Source organism: Triturus cristatus, chromosome 8 (genome assembly GCF_964204655.1).
Source record: "Triturus cristatus chromosome 8, aTriCri1.1, whole genome shotgun sequence".
Lineage (NCBI taxonomy): Eukaryota > Metazoa > Chordata > Amphibia > Caudata > Salamandridae > Triturus > Triturus cristatus.
In genome coordinates this window covers 1,322,120,162-1,322,141,903 of record NC_140591.1, presented here as the reverse complement: position 1 = coordinate 1,322,141,903, position 21,742 = coordinate 1,322,120,162, and positions in this window count along the sequence as shown.

Sequence of the window (21,742 nt, the reverse complement as noted above, 5' to 3'; positions counted from 1 at the left end):
TGCCAAAAAAAGAGCAGTAAGTGTGCTTTCAAATTGGCAAAGAAATTTCGTTTTGTGACTAATGTGAAAACATGACTCTGTGTGCAAAAAGGAATTACAGGCAGAGATTATTGTGTATTGCTCTGGTGATTTCACAGTTGCATTAGATGGAAAGGGGGAGACATTTTTTGGTGCAGAAGCAGACTCTTAGCACACAGGTAGCTGCTTACCATGTGGAATCATGCACAGTATTCACAAGCGAGTGGGGTTTGAGGTTTCAGTCAGTAATGCAAATACATTCAGCATCACTAAGGCTGGTTGCCCTTGCTGGAGTGTAGGCAGACACCCAGGTTACACATGATGCTGGTCTGAAAAAGCAGTTTGGACATGTGCTTTGTAAAAAATCTGAAAAGTGGATTCATAATGTGTCAGTCTGTAAAAGTGTTTATCACTTGCCAAAAAAAAGAGCAGTAAGTGTGCTTTCAAATTGGCAAAGAAATTTCGTTTTGTGACTAATGTGAAAACATGACTCTGTGTGCAAAAAGGAATTACAGGCATAGATTTATTGCGTATTGCTCTGGTGATTTCACAGTTGCATTAGATGGAAAGGGGGAGACATTTTTTGGTGCAAATGCAGACTCTTAGCACACAGGTAGCTGCTTACCATGTGGAATCATGCACAGTATTCACAAGCGAGTGGGGTTTGAGGTTTCAGTCAGTAATGCAAATACATTCAGCATCACTAAGGCTGGTTGCCCTTGCTGGAGTGTAGGCAGACACCCAGGTTACAAATGATGCTGGTCTGAAAAAGCAGTTTGGACATGTGCTTTGTAAAAAATCTGAAAAGTGGATTCATAATGTGTCAGTCTGTAAAAGTGTTTATCACTTGACAAAAAAAAGAGCAGTAAGTGTGCTTTCAAATTGGCAAAGAAATTTCGTTTTGTGACTAATGTGAAAACATGACTCTGTGTGCAAAAAGGAATTACAGTCAGAGATTTATTGCGTATTGCTCTGGTGATTTCACAGTTGCATTAGATGGAAAGGGGGAGACATTTTTTGGTGCAGAAGCAGACTCTTAGCACACAGGTAGCTGCTTACCATGTGGAATCATGCACAGTATTCACAAGCGAGTGGGGTTTGAGGTTTCAGTCAGTAATGCAAATACATTCAGCATCACTAAGGCTGGTTGCCCTTGCTGGAGTGTAGGCAGACACCCAGGTTACACATGATGCTGGTCTGAAAAAGCAGTTTCGACATGTGCTTTGTGAAAAATCTGAAAAGTGGATTCATAATGTGTCAGTCTGTAAAAGTGTTTATCACTTGCCAAAAAAAAGAGCAGTAAGTGTGCTTTCAAATTGGCAAAGAAATTTCGTTTTGTGACTAATGTGAAAACATGACTCTCTGTGCAAATAGGAATTACAGGCAGAGATTTATTGCGTATTGCTCTGGTGATTTCACAGTTGCATTAGATGGAAAGGTGGAGACATTTTTTGGTGCAGATGCAGACTCTTAGCACACAGGTAGCTGCTTACCATGTGGAATCATGCACAGTATTCACAAGCGAGTGGGGTTTGAGGTTTCAGTCAGTAATGCAAATACATTCAGCATCACTAAGGCTGGTTGCCCTTGCTGGAGTGTAGGCAGACACCCAGGTTACACATGATGCTGGTCTGAAAAAGCAGTTTGGACATGTGCTTTGTAAAAAATCTGAAAAGTGGATTCATAATGTGTCAGTCTGTAAAAGTGTTTATCACTTGCCAAAAAAAAGAGCTGTAAGTGTGCTTTCAAATTGGCAAAGAAATTTCGTTTTGTGACTAATGTGAAAACATGACTCTGTGTGCAAATAGGAATTACAGGCAGAGATTTATTGCGTATTGCTCTGGAGATTTCACAGTTGCATTAGATGGAAAGGGGGAGACATTTTTTGGTGCAGAAGCGGACTCTTAGCACACAGGTAGCTGCTTACTATGTGGAATCATGCACAGTATTCACAAGCGAGTGGGGTTTGAGGTTTCAGTCAGTAATGCAAATACATTCAGCATCACTAAGGCTGGTTGCCCTTGCTGGAGTGTAGGCAGACAACCAGGTTACACATGATGCTGGTCTGAAAAAGCAGTTTGGACATGTGCTCTGTAAAAAATCTGAAAAGTGGATTCATAATGTGTCAGTCTGTAAAAGTGTTTATCACTTGCCAAAAAAAAGAGCAGTAAGTGTGCTTTCAAATTGGCAAAGAAATTTTGTTTTGTGACTAATGTGAAAACATGACTCTGTGTGCAAATAGGAATTACAGGCATAGATTTATTGCGTATTGCTCTGGTGATTTCACAGTTGCATTAGATGGAAAGGGGGAGACATTTTTTGGTGCAGATGCAGACTCTTAGCACACAGGTAGCTGCTTACCATGTGGAATCATGCACAGTATTCACAAGCGAGTGGGGTTTGAGGTTTCAGTCAGTAATGCAAATACATTCAGCATCACTAAGGCTGGTTGCCCTTGCTGGAGTGTAGGCAGACACCCAGGTTACACATGATGCTGGTCTGAAAAAGCAGTTTGGACATGTGCTTTGTAAAAAATCTGAAAAGTGGATTCATAATGTGTCAGTCTGTAAAAGTGTTTATCACTTGCCAAAAAAAAGAGCAGTAAGTGTGCTTTCAAATTGGCAAAGAAATTTCGTTTTGTGACTAATGTGAAAACATGACTCTGTGTGCAAAAAGGAATTACAGGCAGAGATTTATTGCGTATTGCTCTGGTGATTTCACAGTTGCATTAGATGGAAAGGGGGAGACATTTTTTGGTGCAGAAGCAGACTCTTAGCACACAGGTAGCTGCTTACCATGTGGAATCATGCACAGTATTCACAAGCGAGTGGGGTTTGAGGTTTCAGTCAGTAATGCAAATACATTCAGCATCACTAAGGCTGGTTGCCCTTGCTGGAGTGTAGGCAGACAACCAGGTTACACATGATGCTGGTCTGAAAAAGCAGTTTGGACATGTGCTCTGTAAAAAATCTGAAAAGTGGATTCATAATGTGTCAGTCTGTAAAAGTGTTTATCACTTGCCAAAAAAAAGAGCAGTAAGTGTGCTTTCAAATTGGCAAAGAAATTTCGTTTTGTGACTAATGTGAAAACATGACTCTGTGTGCAAAAAGGAATTACAGGCAGAGATTTATTGCGTATTGCTCTGGTGATTTCACAGTTGCATTAGATGGAAAGGGGGAGACATTTTTTGGTGCAGAAGCAGACTCTTAGCACACAGGTAGCTGCTTACCATGTGGAATCATGCACAGTATTCACAAGCGAGTGGGGTTTGAGGTTTCAGTCAGTAATGCAAATACATTCAGCATCACTAAGGCTGGTTGCCCTTGCTGGAGTGTAGGCAGACACCCAGGTTAGAAATGATGCTGGTCTGAAAAAGCAGTTTGGACATGTGCTTTGTAAAAAATCTGAAAAGTGGATTCATAATGTGTCAGTCTGTAAAAGTGTTTATCACTTGCCAAAAAAAAGAGCAGTAAGTGTGCTTTCAAATTGGCAAAGAAATTTCGTTTTGTGACTAATGTGAAAACATGACTCTGTGTGCAAATAGGAATTACAGGCAGAGATTTATTGCGTATTGCTCTGGTGATTTCACAGTTGCATAAGATGGAAAGGTGGAGACATTTTTTGGTGCAGATGCAGACTCTTAGCCCACAGGTAGCTGCTTACCATGTGGAATCATGCACAGTATTCACAAGCGAGTGGGGTTTGAGGTTTCAGTCAGTAATGCAAATACATTCAGCATCACTAAGGCTGGTTGCCCTTGCTGGAGTGTAGGCAGACACCCAGGTTACACATGATGCTGGTCTGAAAAAGCAGTTTGGACATGTGCTTTGTAAAAAATCTGAAAAGTGGATTCATAATGTGTCAGTCTGTAAAAGTGTTTATCACTTGCCAAAAAAAAGAGCTGTAAGTGTGCTTTCAAATTGGCAAAGAAATTTCGTTTTGTGACTAATGTGAAAACATGACTCTGTGTGCAAATAGGAATTACAGGCAGAGATTTATTGCGTATTGCTCTGGAGATTTCACAGTTGCATTAGATGGAAAGGGGGAGACATTTTTTGGTGCAGAAGCAGACTCTTAGCACACAGGTAGCTGCTTACTATGTGGAATCATGCACAGTATTCACAAGCGAGTGGGGTTTGAGGTTTCATTCAGTAATGCAAATACATTCAGCATCACTAAGGCTGGTTGCCCTTGCTGGAGTGTAGGCAGACAACCAGGTTACACATGATGCTGGTCTGAAAAAGCAGTTTGGACATGTGCTCTGTAAAAAATCTGAAAAGTGGATTCATAATGTGTCAGTCTGTAAAAGTGTTTATCACTTGCCAAAAAAAAGAGCAGTAAGTGTGCTTTCAAATTGGCAAAGAAATTTCGTTTTGTGACTAATGTGAAAACATGACTCTGTGTGCAAAAAGGAATTACAGGCAGAGATTTATTGCGTATTGCTCTGGTGATTTCACAGTTGCATTAGATGGAAAGGGGGAGACATTTTTTGGTGCAGAAGCAGACTCTTAGCACACAGGTAGCTGCTTACCATGTGGAATCATGCACAGTATTCACAAGCGAGTGGGGTTTGAGGTTTCAGTCAGTAATGCAAATACATTCAGCATCACTAAGGCTGGTTGCCCTTGCTGGAGTGTAGGCAGACAACCAGGTTACACATGATGCTGGTCTGAAAAAGCAGTTTGGACATGTGCTCTGTAAAAAATCTGAAAAGTGGATTCATAATGTGTCAGTCTGTAAAAGTGTTTATCACTTGCCAAAAAAAAGAGCAGTAAGTGTGCTTTCAAATTGGCAAAGAAATTTCGTTTTGTGACTAATGTGAAAACATGACTCTGTGTGCAAAAAGGAATTACAGGCAGAGATTTATTGCGTATTGCTCTGGTGATTTCACAGTTGCATTAGATGGAAAGGGGGAGACATTTTTTGGTGCAGAAGCAGACTCTTAGCACACAGGTAGCTGCTTACCATGTGGAATCATGCACAGTATTCACAAGCGAGTGGGGTTTGAGGTTTCAGTCAGTAATGCAAATACATTCAGCATCACTAAGGCTGGTTGCCCTTGCTGGAGTGTAGGCAGACACCCAGGTTAGAAATGATGCTGGTCTGAAAAAGCAGTTTGGACATGTGCTTTGTAAAAAATCTGAAAAGTGGATTCATAATGTGTCAGTCTGTAAAAGTGTTTATCACTTGCCAAAAAAAAAAGCAGTAAGTGTGCTTTCAAATTGGCAAAGAAATTTCGTTTTGTGACTAATGTGAAAACATGACTCTGTGTGCAAAAAGGAATTACAGGCATAGATTTATTGCGTATTGCTCTGGTGATTTCACAGTTGCATTCGATGGAAAGGGGGAGACATTTTTTGGTGCAGATGCAGACTCTTAGCACACAGGTAGCTGCTTACCATGTGGAATCATGCACAGTATTCACAAGCGAGTGGGGTTTGAGGTTTCAGTCAGTAATGCAAATACATTCAGCATCACTAAGGCTGGTTGCCCTTGCTGGAGTGTAGGCAGACACCCAGGTTACAAATGATGCTGGTCTGAAAAAGCAGTTTCGACATGTGCTTTGTAAAAAATCTGAAAAGTGGATTCATAATGTGTCAGTCTGTAAAAGTGTTTATCACTTGCCAAAAAAAAGAGCAGTAAGTGTGCTTTCAAATTGGCAAAGAAATTTCGTTTTGTGACTAATGTGAAAACATGACTCTGTGTGCAAAAAGGAATTACAGGCAGAGATTTATTGCGTATTGCTCTGGTGATTTCACAGTTGCATTAGATGGAAAGGGGGAGACATTTTTTGGTGCAGAAGCAGACTCTTAACACACAGGTAGCTGCTTACCATGTGGAATCATGCACAGTATTCACAAGCGAGTGGGGTTTGAGGTTTCAGTCAGTAATGCAAATACATTCAGCATCACTAAGGCTGGTTGCCCTTGCTGGAGTGTAGGCAGACACCCAGGTTACACATGATGCTGGTCTGAAAAAGCAGTTTGGACATGTGCTTTGTGAAAAATCTGAAAAGTGGATTCATAATGTGTCAGTCTGTAAAAGTGTTTATCACTTGCCAAAAAAAAGAGCAGTAAGTGTGCTTTCAAATTGGCAAAGAAATTTCGTTTTGTGACTAATGTGAAAACATGACTCTGTGTGCAAAAAGGAATTACAGGCAGAGATTTATTGCGTATTTCTCTGGTGATTTCACAGTTGCATTAGATGGAAAGGGGGAGACATTTTTTGGTGCAGATGCAGACTCTTAGCACACAGGTAGCTGCTTACCATGTGGAATCAAGCACAGTATTCACAAGCGAGTGGGGTTTGAGGTTTCAGTCAGTAATGCAAATACATTCAGCATCACTAAGGCTGGTTGCCCTTGCTGGAGTGTAGGCAGACACCCAGGTTACACATGATGCTGGTCTGAAAAAGCAGTTTGGACATGTGCTTTGTAAAAAATCTGAAAAGTGGATTCATAATGTGTCAGTCTGTAAAAGTGTTTATCACTTGCCAAAAAAAAGAGCAGTAAGTGTGCTTTCAAATTGGCAAAGAAATTTTGTTTTGTGACTAATGTGAAAACATGACTCTGTGTGCAAATAGGAATTACAGTCAGAGATTTATTGCGTATTGCTCTGGTGATTTCACAGTTGCATTAGATGGAAAGGTGGAGACATTTTTTGGTGCAGATGCAGACTCTTAGCACACAGGTAGCTGCTTACCATGTGGAATCATGCACAGTATTCACAAGCGAGTGGGGTTTGAGGTTTCAGTCAGTAATGCAAATACATTCAGCATCACTAAGGCTGGTTGCCCTTGCTGGAGTGTAGGCAGATACCCAGGTTACACATGATGCTGGTCTGAAAAAGCAGTTTGGACATGTGCTTTGTAAAAAATCTGAAAAGTGGATTCATAATGTGTCAGTCTGTAAAAGTGTTTATCACTTGCCAAAAAAAAGAGCTGTAAGTGTGCTTTCAAATTGGCAAAGAAATTTCGTTTTGTGACTAATGTGAAAACATGACTCTGTGTGCAAATAGGAATTACAGGCATAGATGTATTGCGTATTGCTCTGGTGATTTCACAGTTGCATTAGATGGAAAGGGGGAGACATTTTTTGGTGCAGATGCAGACTCTTAGCACACAGGTAGCTGCTTACCATGTGGAATCATGCACAGTATTCACAAGCGAGTGGGGTTTGAGGTTTCAGTCAGTAATGCAAATACATTCAGCATCACTAAGGCTGGTTGCCCTTGCTGGAGTGTAGGCAGACACCCAGGTTACACATGATGCTGGTCTGAAAAAGCAGTTTGGACATGTGCTTTGTAAAAAATCTGAAAAGTGGATTCATAATGTGTCAGTCTGTAAAAGTGTTTATCACTTGCCAAAAAAAAGAGCAGTAAGTGTGCTTTCAAATTGGCAAAGAAATTTCGTTTTGTGACTAATGTGAAAACATGACTCTGTGTGCAAAAAGGAATTACAGGCAGAGATTTATTGCGTATTGCTCTGGTGATTTCACAGTTGCATTAGATGGAAAGGGGGAGACATTTTTTGGTGCAGAAGCAGACTCTTAGCACACAGGTAGCTGCTTACCATGTGGAATCATGCACAGTATTCACAAGCGAGTGGGGTTTTAGGTTTCAGTCAGTAATGCAAATACATTCAGCATCACTAAGGCTGGTTGCCCTTGCTGGAGTGTAGGCAGACAACCAGGTTACACATGATGCTGGTCTGAAAAAGCAGTTTGGACATGTGCTCTGTAAAAAATCTGAAAAGTGGATTCATAATGTGTCAGTCTGTAAAAGTGTTTATCACTTGCCAAAAAAAAGAGCAGTAAGTGTGCTTTCAAATTGGCAAAGAAATTTCGTTTTGTGACTAATGTGAAAACATAACTCTGTGTGCAAAAAGGAATTACAGGCAGAGATTTATTGCGTATTGCTCTGGTGATTTCACAGTTGCATTAGATGGAAAGGGGGAGACATTTTTTGGTGCAGATGCAGACTCTTAGCACACAGGTAGCTGCTTACCATGTGGAATCATGCACAGTATTCACAAGCGAGTGGGGTTTGAGGTTTCAGTCAGTAATGCAAATACATTCAGCATCACTAAGGCTGGTTGCCCTTGCTGGAGTGTAGGCAGACACCCAGGTTAGAAATGATGCTGGTCTGAAAAAGCAGTTTGGACATGTGCTTTGTAAAAAATCTGAAAAGTGGATTCATAATGTGTCAGTCTGTAAAAGTGTTTATCACTTGCCAAAAAAAAGAGCAGTAAGTGTGCTTTCAAATTGGCAAAGAAATTTCGTTTTGTGACTAATGTGAAAACAAATGTAGTAATATATTTAAATAAAATAAAGGAATTTTTTTTTAGTTTTTTTCAGGTATTGCTGAAGAGCAGTGAACAAAATTTAAGATGCCTACAAAATCCAGAGCAAAAAAAGAGCAGAAAAAAAACCTATATTTGAAGACAACTGGAGGACCTAAGTTAGTTGAAGATGCTCATGTTGGGAAGAAGAAAAAATCTTCTGGTAAGCAAAAACAAGCATTTGCAATGCAATAGGTCTCGCAGTTATACGAGTTTGAGCTATTGGCATTATAAATGACAGTGCCTTTTATTTATGTTTTAACAAAACCAAACTTAAATAAAAAGCACTGTCATTTACAATGCCAATAGCTCAAACTCCTATAAATGCGAGACCTATTGCATTGCAAATGCTTGTTCTCTCAAGCTCTCTCCATGCGGGCCAACAATCCACACAAATCAAAAAATCCCTTTTTAGTGAATAGTACAAAATCTCCCCCTCTGCCCCACCTACCTTTGAAAAACGGAATAAGTATACTTCAATATATACTTTGAGCTAGGGGTCCGAATGAGAACCAAATTACAAAGCAACCCTACACATGGAACCTACAAATCGTCAAGTAAAATAAACTTGCAAAAGGTCTACTGGTTTCAAATTAAACATGGTACGATAATAGGATGTCGATTTAACACAGCTATAATAATATTTAACACGAATAGTGACATTTACTATATAAAAAAATTACAAATATAATTTTGAACAAAGAACGCGAATGCTTAGTAACGCTAAAGGAATAATAACAACAAAGAAAGAAAACTCGCCTACCTGTCAAAGCATTTCTGATTTTTAAAAAAACACCCGAAAAACCCTTTCTGTAACAGGCCAGGACCAGGACATTTGCATCGGAACCATAAGCATTTACTCAACCAATTGGATACTGATTCTAGGACATGTGATCTGCTTGGCTGTTTAACAACTCAATGACAAGAATAGCAGCCATCTTGAAGAGGAAACCAATAAACTTCATAGATCAGAAAACAACGGTTTGCTGTGTAGTGGCCGAAGAATTTAGCATTTCAAATCGGGATTTGCAGTCGGTTCAAAATGTACTCGAATACCATGTCGCACACAGTGGGGCTGCTGATTTTTCTCTGAGAAATCCTAACATGAATGCATTTTCTTACAACGAACACTTCCAGATCAGTGGTTTCTCGATCGGAGTGTGGCCATATTGAGTGGGGCACCTAAGACAACATATTTTGAACATGGGTGCAGAAACATGGACGGCAGCTGAGCTCCCTCCACACTTTGAGCGGCCCACCGTTGTTCGTAGCGTTTGTCATATAATGGTATTAAACAATGCGGCACACCTATTTTGAATCGAGAATAAGGAAATACAATGACGAAAGAAAAAAATATAACCAATCTGTCTAAATATAACCAATCTGTCTAACCATAACGTAATTTATGAGAAAAGTCTAAATTTTTTAAAGCTGTCACCTGAGATACTTTTTAGAATGCAGTGCGTTTAGCCAGGCGGTCAACAGGCAGTTATTTGTGTGGAGGAGATAGGTTGTTTTGGCTGTTAGTGTCCCGCAGAGGATGAAAGAGGAGAAGACAGAGCGGCGACGGAAGAAGCAACAGGAGCGGGATTCCTCCTCACCAACCAAGGTTTGGGTGAAGGAGGAGCCGCTTAGCCCATCCAGGTACAGCCGCCCTCGGTCCGGAAGCGGGTCGCCATCTGGTCCCACACATCAAGGTAGCCGTCAGAGGAAAAGGAGCAGGTGAGGAGTTTTCAAGATGACTTTCCTCATTTTCAGCAGTTATGGACGAAATCCTTGGGAAAGGGGTAAGGCTACTGGATGGGAACAATCGATGCATGCTTACCAGTTTGCGGGAGACACTTTTTGTTACCAATGGCGATAGTAATTTATTGGTGAAGTAGGAGCGTTTACTTTAGTATTTCAGAGAATCAAACTTAACGATTGCGGCAATTTAACATACAAAAGTGGAGCTTCCTTGTTTAATGGACAGGTGTTGGCAGGTATGTGATACGTCAGATGAAGCTGGGCGGAGAGTACTCGTAGAGTTTCGGACACCGCTTCCGACTTTGGAGTTGGCAGACAGGTTTGAGTCCCGGCGTTGGCTCAACGGCTCCATGAGCCTTAATAGAACAAGCATTCGGCCGCGCGGCCGAAAACGAAAGTAATAGCGATCGCGATCAAAGCGAAAGTGATCGCGATCGCTTGGGTGGTGCGCGCGCAGCAGTGATTGGCGGCTGCGCGCGTGCACGTTCACATGCACTGTAGCTTTAGGCCACGGCAGCACTTTGAAAAGCCCAGTTATAAAATGTCTCTTCGAGCCTTTGGCTCACGAGACCTAAAAAGATTTTCTAAGGAACATATTCAAAAAAAGGAAAAATGTACAAAATGTCTGTACTGGAAAGAATGATTTGAATCGAAAAGGACAGGAAAAAATTGAGAATTTAGTTAATGCAAATATACCTTCTGCAACTCAAAAGATAAACTTAAACAGAAAAACAGCGTTTAAAGAGATACGTAGAAAAATGTTTCAGAGGAGAGTTATGTCCAATTTGATAAAGGATGTGAAGAAATATAAGCAAAAGGCAAAGTTTTTTAAGAGAAAAAAAGAAATTGAAGCCATTGCAGCAAAGGCATTAGCATTAAAAAGGAAACTATTCATTTTAATTTTGAATAGGATGCGTACATTAGACAAAATGGTTAATGTACTGAAATCACATAGCAAAAGGAAAAGAGTAGTGAACAGAACAAACTTTTGTAAAGTGTTTTTAGGAAAATGGATGCATAGTTCAAGTAGTGAACCTTTTTTTAATGAAGAGAGCTATTTTCAAAGTAATAGTTTGCTGCATGCAGTTGACACCAGAGGTCGTGCTTATGAAGTGAAAAATGGTTGCATAATGGAGAAGGAGATAATGGTTCCAAGAGATGAGGTACAAGTGATGGCGGATGAGGCTATGGGGAGACGTCCTAAAGCCCCAGTGTACACTTGGAATTGTAGTAGTATTTGCACTGTGCGTCAGGAATCTATTGATAAATTTCGTGAGTTTCTAAGAGAATATAGCAAAAAAAGTGTGAAACAGAAGATTAAGGTGCTTCAAAGTCTAGATCCATGCAGAGTGAGAGAGAATACTGGTTTGCAGGGTCATTCTCTGGCTTGTCTATCTAGAAAAGTGTGTAATAGTGTTTTCCATCATTTTAGGATGCTGGCTGTTCATCATACTGAAATGAGAAAGTTTGTGAGACGGTTGTATTTTGCTAAAAGTCCAGCAATAAAGTTAGATGAATTGAATAGGGCTCTGTTCCGTGGAACGGTATCAGATGTAGAGAAGGTTGTTGATGAAATTCAGTTTTGTTACTTTGGTCCTGAACAAAACAGTGCAGAGAAGGACACAGTAAATGAGGAAGAAGTGGAAGAAAATGTAGAACCCTCTGTAAGTAAGACATTTAATGATCACATAACAAAATTTGCAATAATCTCTAATGAAAGACCAAATATAACTTGTATTTGTTGCTGCAGAACTCATTATAGAAAACAAACCAGGTATGTTGATCTCTACAGAAAGAGTGAAAATGAAGATAATTATAAGTGGAAGGATTTTGCCACCTATATATTTCTTTAAAATTGTTTTGAATTGGGTGAAGTTCAGCGTATTTGTAAATACTGTTACAACAAGTTAGAGGAAAATAGAATGCCGACCAGAGCTGTACATAATAATTTAGAATTGGATGCTATTCCTGCTGAACTTTCTGAATTAAATACATATGAGTCTATACTCATTCAATGTGTTCATCCGTTCCAGACCATAGTACGTATGGAGCCCAAAACTGGTAAATTACCTCCTTCAGATTTACTGAGAGGTTTAAAAGGTAGAGTGGTGTATTTGCCCTTGGATTTGAAAAAAAATATGGAAACTATTGATGCGGATACTTTGGAAACTGATCCATTAATTATTCTGGTTAATGGTGTACCTACAAAGAATAAGAAGATTTGGCAGGAGCTGGTAGATGTACGGAAAGTACAAAGAGCAAATTTGTATTTGAAAAGGAATAACAAATGGTATGAATCAATTTATATAGAAGAAGAAGAAGAAGAAGGTTTACAAGAAGACACAGAAACACCAACTGGACAAATTGAAAAAGTGGACAAGTCAAAGGAAGAAGAAATTTATGAACATTTTAGCATACATCCTCTTCATTCAAAAGAAGTTATGGGAGACAATATTGATCTATTTCAGATGAAGAAAGCAAAAGGAACTCCCGTGAGTGTATGGGAGGAGAGCTTGGAAGCTCAATGTTTTCCCCAGCTGTTTCCTAAAGGAAAAGGAGGACGATACGATGAACGTCCGGAACAGATTCCAGCTTCTGAGTATCGGACTACAAGACTATATGCTGAAGATCCCAGATTTCGACAAAGTATTCCTTATTTGTTCCATCTTTTATTTGAAAGCGACTTGTCTGCACTGTCTTATGCAGTAAATCACATTTTAAAAAGTGGAGTACATTTGCAAAATGTGTCTGCTAAGGATTTTATGGAGAAAGTGCAGCACCGAGATGATCATTTGGAAACACAACTGATCAATCTGATGGCTTGTCAGCGTGGGACAAATGAATATTGGTACCGACGCCATGGTGAATTAAAATGCATGTTACGGAATTTAGGAACACCAACATGGTTCCTTACCCTAAGCTGTGCCGAGTACGCTTGGGATGATTTACTGGATTTTCTACGAGAGGCAAATTCAAACATTAAAAACATCGAATACAAAACAGCAGGAGAACTCTGCTCATTGGATCCGGTTAATGTTTGCAGATATTTCAATCATAGATTTGAGGCTATGATGTCCTTCATCTGCAATAAAAAAAATCCACCTCTAGGAGAAGTAGTGGATTTCTTTTGGAGAAAAGAGTACCAGGCAAGAGGTGCTCCTCATATTCATATGCTGTTGTGGATCAAGGATGCCCCAAAGTTTGGAACAGATACTGATGAAGCAGTGTTATCTTACATTGAAGAATATGCAACATGTGCTATACCAAAAAGCACAGAAGAGAAAAAGTTAAAGGAGCAAGTTTTACGTTTCCAAAGTCATCGGTGTGGAAAATACTGTCGACGGAAATACAAGAGCAAAGATAAATACTACACTAAATGTCGATTTGGATTTCCTAGACCTGTTCTTTCAAAAGGAAGAGTTAACAGTTTTATGTCAGCTGTGAGACATACTATCACAAGAAAAGAAGAATTAAAAAATATAAATGACTACAACCCAGTGATTTTATCCATGTGGAACGCTAACATGGATATACAGTATGTAGCTGACAATTCCATTGCTGTTGCTCGATATGTAACGTCTTACATTACGAAATCAGAAAAAACAGAATTGAAGGAAATGTGGGAAGAGATTTCTCACGAGAAAACTGTCAGTAAGAAGCTGTACAGTTTCAGTTTGAAGATGTTATCGCATCGAGAAATTGGATCCTACGAATGTTCAGATAGGTTATCTTCTGCAAGTCTCTACTCGAAATCAAGAAGAATAATTTGGGCAAGTTTAGGCCTTGCAGCAATGAGAAATTGGGTACTGAAATCTGTTGGAGAAATTGAATATTTGTCCGAGAATGACCCTGAAAGTACAGATATTTTGAAATCAAACATGTTGGATACATATTACCCAAAGAGAAGTCATCATCTGGAGAACATGTGCCTCTATGAAGTGCTGCAGAACTACATTTATTCACGGAAAGCCGCAGAAGACATCAACAATGGAAAATATAAAGTCATTGGTGAGGAAGGATGTTTGGTGAAGCAAACAAAAGGAAGTTTGATAAATCACCGGAAGCTGAGTTGCGACACTACTGACAAAAAGGAATTTTACTACTTGGCTCTTTTACAGCTGTTTAAACCATGGCGTACAGAGGATGAACTACTGGGAGAATTTCAAAGCTATGAAGATTCATTTAATGCTTGCAAAGACAGCATACAATGCAGAACATTCACAACTTATCTGCAAATGTTAAATGAAGAAATTGAACAGGAAACTACAATTGCAGCAGAAATAGCTAGAGACAGTTCTCAGGACAGCCAAAGTTCAGGAACACTCAGTCAAGATCCCCTAGAACAACCAATCGTTGAAAATGAAGCATCAATAGCCATGAATGAAGTGGAAACAGCTATGAATCAAGCTCAAGAAGAATTTATAGACTTACAAAATTTGGAAAGACAACTGAATCAAGAGCAGCAACAAATTTATGAAGAGATCAGAAACAAAATTGATCACGGATTTCTACATGAAAAAAAAGAGTGCTCATGCACATCATTTCATCCAATCAGGATGTATGTAAGCGGACAAGTTGGAACTGGAAAAAGTTTCCTTATAAAAGTCATCAGAAGCTACCTACAGCAAAAAACGGATTCTACTTTGTCTTGTGTGGTTACTGCTCCAACTGGGTTAGCAGCATATAACATAAAAGGAATCACTTTACGTCGTTTGCTAATGTTACCAGTGGAGCATGAGAACAAAATACAATACAACAAGCTAACTGGAGAAGCATGCTTGGAAGTTTCAAGAGTATTGAAGAAGATGCAAGTTCTCATTATTGATGAGGTGAGCATGGTATCGAACTTAATGCTTGCCTTTGTGCATTTAAGAATGCAGCAAATTCTGAAGTCAGACTATGACGTGTTATTTGGAGGAAAACACGTCATAGTTTTTGGAGATCTTTTGCAACTTACTCCAGTTAAAGGACAACCAGTGTTTAATACTGTGACACATGAAGACACGAAGAAGTCATTGGGAAGCATCGGTAATGCAAATATTTGGTCCTTCTTTGAGTACAAGGAACTTACAACTAATATGAGGCAAGCAAACGATGAAGAATATGGAAGTATTCTGAAAGATATCAGGATTGGACTACTCACAGAAGCTGGCAAAAAAGCATTACAGACTCGGCTGCTACATAATTTATTTCCAAAGGAAGAAATAGTTGCAGAGAAGATATACAAGAACATTGCAGAAAACAAAAGTGTCATCTGCTTAATGCCAACTCTACGTGAGTGCTCAATATTCAATGAGGAGCTTTTGAAATTGGAAAAGGAAGATATCAGGAAATTGGAAGCAGTGGACAAAATTGAGGATGGAAGAATTACTGTCACATTAACAGGCACACTGAAAAATAAATTGGATTCACTAGAGAAGAAGATTTCCAAAACAGCTGGATTAGAAAAAAATCTATATGTTTGCATGAACTGTAGAGTATTTTTAAGGAAAAATTTGGATGTTGAAAAAGGTTTAGTTAATGGAGCTATGGGAAGAGTTGTGGGTTTTATTAATTATCAGAAAAAAGATGGAATTGAATGTTTAAAAATAAAATTTGATCAGATAGAAGAAGTTAAAGATATTTGTCGTTGTACAGTTCGTTTCATGCTTGTGAAAGACTTATATGTACGTAGGAAGCAGTTTCCGTTTTCTCTAGCATATGCTGTAACTATTCACAAGTCTCAAGGATTGACTGTAGATTGTGCATTTGTGAACATTGGTTCAACTGTGTTCAAAGAAGGTATGGCATATGTTGCTTTGTCACGAGTGAAAACATTATCAGGTTTATTCATGATAGACTTTGATGATTCAAAAGTTAGTGCTGATACAAACTGTGTAAAGGAGTATAATAGATTAAGAAAAAGCTATGCTCCTCATTTAGGTCAGTATCCTGTGTTGGAGAAACGTGTAGTTTCTCGTAAAAGGAGAAATGAGAATATCTGTAATGAAGATGTAGAGAGGAGGAAAAAAAAGAGGAGTGATGTAATTGCAAGCAAAAAGAATAAGGAAAATGAAGAACAGGTTGTAGGATGTCATTTTGAAAATAGCTCTGGTGTCAACTGCTACGCTAATGTAGTGCTGAATGTTGCATTTTATCTGGAAAGTTTGCAAGAGCAGATAATAGTAAATCAGGGAAAAATATTCTGTACTGTGCTGAGTCTCCTTTTTGAAAAGCTGAGTAATGATAAAACTCAAATAGAAAGTGCTACTGAAATTAGAAAACTTTTAGATGTATGTTCAGGACGAACACAGTTTTCTCAAAATGTACAGCAAGATGCACAGGAATTCTTGATATATTTTCTTCAGGTACTGGAAGAGGAAGGGGTACAAATACAAAATATTTTTGGTCTCTCTTATAAATGGGAACATAGTTGTGAAAACTGTTATAATATATGTGGCTCTAATGTTGATTCTGAAAGGTTTATTTATTTAACATTGCCAGAGAGTAAAACAGTCACTTTTGCTAAATTAGTTAAAGATGCTAATCATTGCATGCAATGCAGTGAGTGTAAATCTGACATGTTTTCAACATTAATTTTAAAGGAATACAGACAGTATGTAATTTTAATGATGCAACGATGTAGAGCTGATGGTTCAAAATTGGATACTTTAATAAAGAAGTTTACAGGACAGCAATTATCAATTTCAGGAAAAACTTTTGTAACAGTTGCAATAATTTTCCATGATGGACCTACTGTAACTTCTGGTCATTACACAGTTTATCTTAAATGTGAAAAAGGCTGGACACTGTGTAATGATTCCCAATTGATTTTTAAGCAACGTTTGCCTTTTGATTTAGCAAATTCCTATCTAATCTTCCTGAAACCTAAATTTTAGAGAGATTTGGCAACATCTGGAGAAAACAATTTTACCATTTTATTGGATTACCATTTGGAATTTACAAATAAAAAGATTTAACAAATTATCATTTGGCCTAATGGAAAGGTAACCAATTGTAATGTGGAATTTTTCCATTTTTTAAGGAAATTTTGGAAAACCAAAAATTTAGAAAAAATCGGTAACATCTGCACAATTTAAATTTTGGAATGTTATTGGATTGCCATTGGAAATTTTTTCAAAAAAGATTTTTAAAATTACTATTTGGCCATGCGGAAAAGTAAACAATTCTATTGTGGACTTATTTAATTATTAATTAATCTTTCGGAAACCAAAATATTACAGAGAAACGGTGACATCTATACAATTTAAACTTTTGTTTTTTATTGGATTACCATTGGAAATTAAACAAAAAAAGAATTTTAAAATTACTATTTGGCCTAAAGGAAATGGAACCAGATGTATTGTGGAGTTATTTGACATATATTATTGTGATTATACTTCTGAAACAAAAATGTCAGACGGTATTTTAAAGAAATAAGTATAGATATTAGATGATATTTTTTTAGAATATTATGTATTTCTTTAAAGTTATGTTTATGAAAAAAGAGATTCTGGGCTTTTTTAAAAACAATCTTTGAGATTGTTAATTTTTTTTTGCCTGCTGTTAAATGATGAATGCAATTGCTTTCACAATTTATAGTGAAATGTAATATTTTCTGAAAACAGCAAAAAAAAGGCAAAAATATTTTTTGAAAAATATGTAAATATGTGTACTGTATTATTAAATGTTTTATTAAATATTAATGCTTTTTTCTTTTTTTTCAGATTGAGATAGAAAATTTTCGAAAACTATAACCATTTAAAAAGCAATTAAAAATAAATAAAATGAATAAATCTTTTTTTGAGTGGCTATGGTAAGTCAAAAATGTCATGGTCCCTTTTTTCCACTTCTCTACAATCACATTTGCAGTTTTTAATTGTAGTCTCTCAAGGACCTTGTAATGTGATAATTGTTTTTTAGTGTTTTTTTAAAAAAAAAAAAAAAAATTACGCGCATATATAAAAAATAGATGAAAGGTAAGGTTGGCTCTTAAAAGAGCCGTTGTGTTCATGCAGGGACAGAGGAAAGAAAGATTGGGAATATTAGTCGGTACGACAAGTGTGCTGATCTATTTTATTGTTCACTAGGGAAATACTGGTCTCCCTATGACAAATTAGATCATGACAAGTGGCGCACCGTATATCAACCCTCAGAAACCGAGGGTTAGTTTCCAGAGGACCAGAAAAAGGAGATGCTCCCACCACAGATGAAGGGCTCACCTGACCTGCAGAAGAAGGACTCGGCTCTGCAGATGATGGTCCAGGCTGAGCTGCTGTGGATGTGCTTGGTTGATTTACTGAAGGGTTACCTTCAGTAAGTCGAGCATGTGTCCTTCTGTGTACATCCTTAAGGTGTCTCATCATGGTGTGATTCCCAAAGGAATACTTCCTGTCAGGATTACCTCTTGAAAGTACACGCTTACACAGCTTGCAAGTCACTAAGGGTGCATTTACCTTTTGCTGGCCTTCTGGAAAAGTAAAATAATCCCATACGTAAGAGGTCTTTTGTTTCCTCGCTCTCTGCCTCAAGGTAGTGCTGCTAGCCTCACTCTCAGAAGAGCTCTGCTGTTCTGCCATCGTATCACAAAGACAACCCAGCTCCTTCTCCTAAGGGATCACAAGCAGAAATGAGGGGAATGGGTGTGGTGTAGGAGAGTTCTAGAACTGAAAGTAGTTTCAACCAATCAAAAGTTGTGTTTCATGATCACATGACCTAACGTACACTTACGGTACGCTTACGGTACGCTTACGGCAAAAGTACGCATGCGCGTAAAAAAGACACGCGCTTGCGCGCATGCGCTTAACAGTCACTCCCCGACACTTCCGCGTAACGTGCGCGTGTAGCGTACACGCGTACGCGTCCCACGCGGAGTACGCGCGGCTACGCAAATTGCGTAACTATACGCAAACAGCGTAGATAAATTACGGACGTTGCGTAAACCGTACGCTTACCGTAAGCTTACGGTACGCGTACTAAAAAAAAAATAAAAAAAAAGGAAAAAATGTATTGCTAATAAATTTTACATGTTTATTTTATAAAATATATTAAAAAAAACATATTATAGAATTTTAAAAATTTAACCATAGTCTTTAAAAAAGGATAGAAAATTAAAATAAAAATATGTAAAAAAAAAAAAAAGAAAGAAAAAAAAATTAGCATTTAAAAAACCTTGCAAATTCACTGAAAAACCCATGGGTTTCACACACGTTATAGTTAGGAATTAGCATTTAAAAAACCTTGCAAATTCACTGAAAAAACCATGGGTTTCACACACGTTATAGTTAGGAATTAGCATTTAAAAATGTATGAGTACATATGATGTGTGAGTACATGTATGAGTGACTGTATAGGATTGTTGGTGGATGAGTGGATGTGTATGTGGATCTTAGAATTACTGAATAGGTTGTTGTAACTGTTATTGGTATGTCCATTGTTTTGAAAATTTGAGTGTCTATTTTTGAATGTTTGTATCAAAACTTATATTAGGGTGAGAGGAGGTCTACCACTCTGTCACAAGGATGATGTCATCAGTGATGTCATTAGAGATGTCATCAGTGATGTCATGAGTGATGTCACTGACCATGTCATGAGTGATGTAATATGTGACGTCATCAGTAGTGCATTGCGGGCGCGCGAGTTATAGTTAGCTGAACTAGCTATAACGGGGGAATTTCATTGGTCTTTTACGAGTGAAATGTCCAGCTAACTATAACATGTGTGAAACCTTTGGTTTTTTCATTGAATTTCTAAGGTTTTTTAAATGCTAATTCCTAACTATAACGTGTGTGAAACCCATGGTTTTTTCAGTGAATATATATATATATATATATATATATATATATATTACCTACTGGCGGTCGCCAGTAGGTAGTTATAGTTAGGACCTTGTTTCTATTCAAAAAGCATTTTTTCTTTTCCCAGTAACTTTGGCGCCAGTTAACGAATCATCACAAAATTTTCAAAGCTAATGGGGTGCTCCTATTAGCTCCGGTCTTGAAAGTATCTGGGTGATTCGGCAAGCGGGGGCCGAGAAAAAAGGGGGCTCCCAAAACGTGTTTTCTCCATGTTAATTCCCATAGGAAACTTTAGACACAACTAAAGCCCGAACTGCTGAACGGAATTTCACCAAATTTGGCAAAAATTTAGCCCTTGGTTCAGAAAGAGACCTTTTTTTAAATGGTTTAAATCTGTTCAGTAGTTCCTGAAAATTTTTACAAAAAGAGGTCAAAAATTGCATTTCCCATAGGAAACTTTAGACACGGCTACAGCTTAAACTGATGAACGGAATTACACCAAATTTGGCAAAAAGGTAGCCCTTGGTTCAGAAAGAGTCTTTTTTTTAAATGGTGTCTATCCATTCAGTAGTTGCTGAGAAAATAAAAAAATAAAAGTTCCGATATTTAGAGGCACGGTGGAACCGCGCACGCTCCCGATCACGAGCTTTATTCTAATTGGCTGTCACCACTCCAAACCAGGATGTGTTGGCAGCTATCCTGTGCAAGAAAGCAAAGGCGAAAACAAGAAAAGGGGGCAAGGTAGATATACCATGACCCCCTAGGCCTGCTCATGGGGTCCCACAAGGACCCCTAGGGCCCCCAATTTTTTTTTTTTTTAAATCGTCAAAAGTTGCGGCGCATCTACGGATCCTGCTGAGAAAATAAAAAAAACTAATCGTGGACTTCCACGCTTCGTTAATATTTAGTCCCCGGGTGGGCAAAGTCCTGGGGGTATGTAAAATTGAAATTGCAGGGCCCAAGCAGACCACCGCAGCCCCAGGGACCGCCACCCCCTTGGGCTTTTGCTTTTTTTATGTGTGGGGGGCCTCCAGGGCCCCCCTAGCCCCAGGGACCGCCACCCCCTGGGCTTTTAGTAATTATTTGGCGGGGGCACACGGCCCCTCCGCCACCCCCGGAGCTTTTTAAAAAAAAATCATACACCTGTGTGGGGGGGCTCGAGCCCCCCCACACACCCCGGGGACCACCACACGTTGGGAGGGGGTCACGTGGCCCCCCTCCTGGAGTCCTCCATGGCCCTGGGGACCACCACCCCCCAGGGCCGGGACCTGCAGTGTCCCAGGGTGCCCACTCCGGGACACTGCTGTTTGCAATGATAGGGCGGGAGCCGCGCAGCTCCCGCCCTGTCATTGCAAACTGCTTTGCTTCATTGAAGCAAGAGCAGGGAAACCTGCTCTTCCTTCAATGAAGCAAAGCAGATTACTTTTCCACACGGGGAGCTGCATGTCAGCAGTTTCCCATGTGGAAAAGCAATGCTGGCTCCCGCAGGACACGGGGAGCCGGCGGGACCGTGGGGGCATTGGGGCTCCCCCCACAGTCCCCAACAGAGAAGGCAGCCCCAGGGGATGGGGTCCCCGGGGCTAGAAGTGGCCCCACCCAAAAAAAATAAAATAAATAAAGGCCGGCCCCGGGGGATGGGGTCCCCGGGGCCAATAGAGGCCTCAGGAGGGGGGCCTCGCAGCCCCCCTCCATAAGAAAAAATATATATTTATGTGGCCATGCCCTGGGATATGGGGTCCCCAGGGTCCAAAAAAAGTAAAAAGAAGGGAGGCCACACAGCACCCCTTCTAAAAAAAATAAATACAAAGCCCTGCGATGGTAACAGAGGTCCCGCCCCCTCACAGCAACACTCTGCAAAAGCGCCC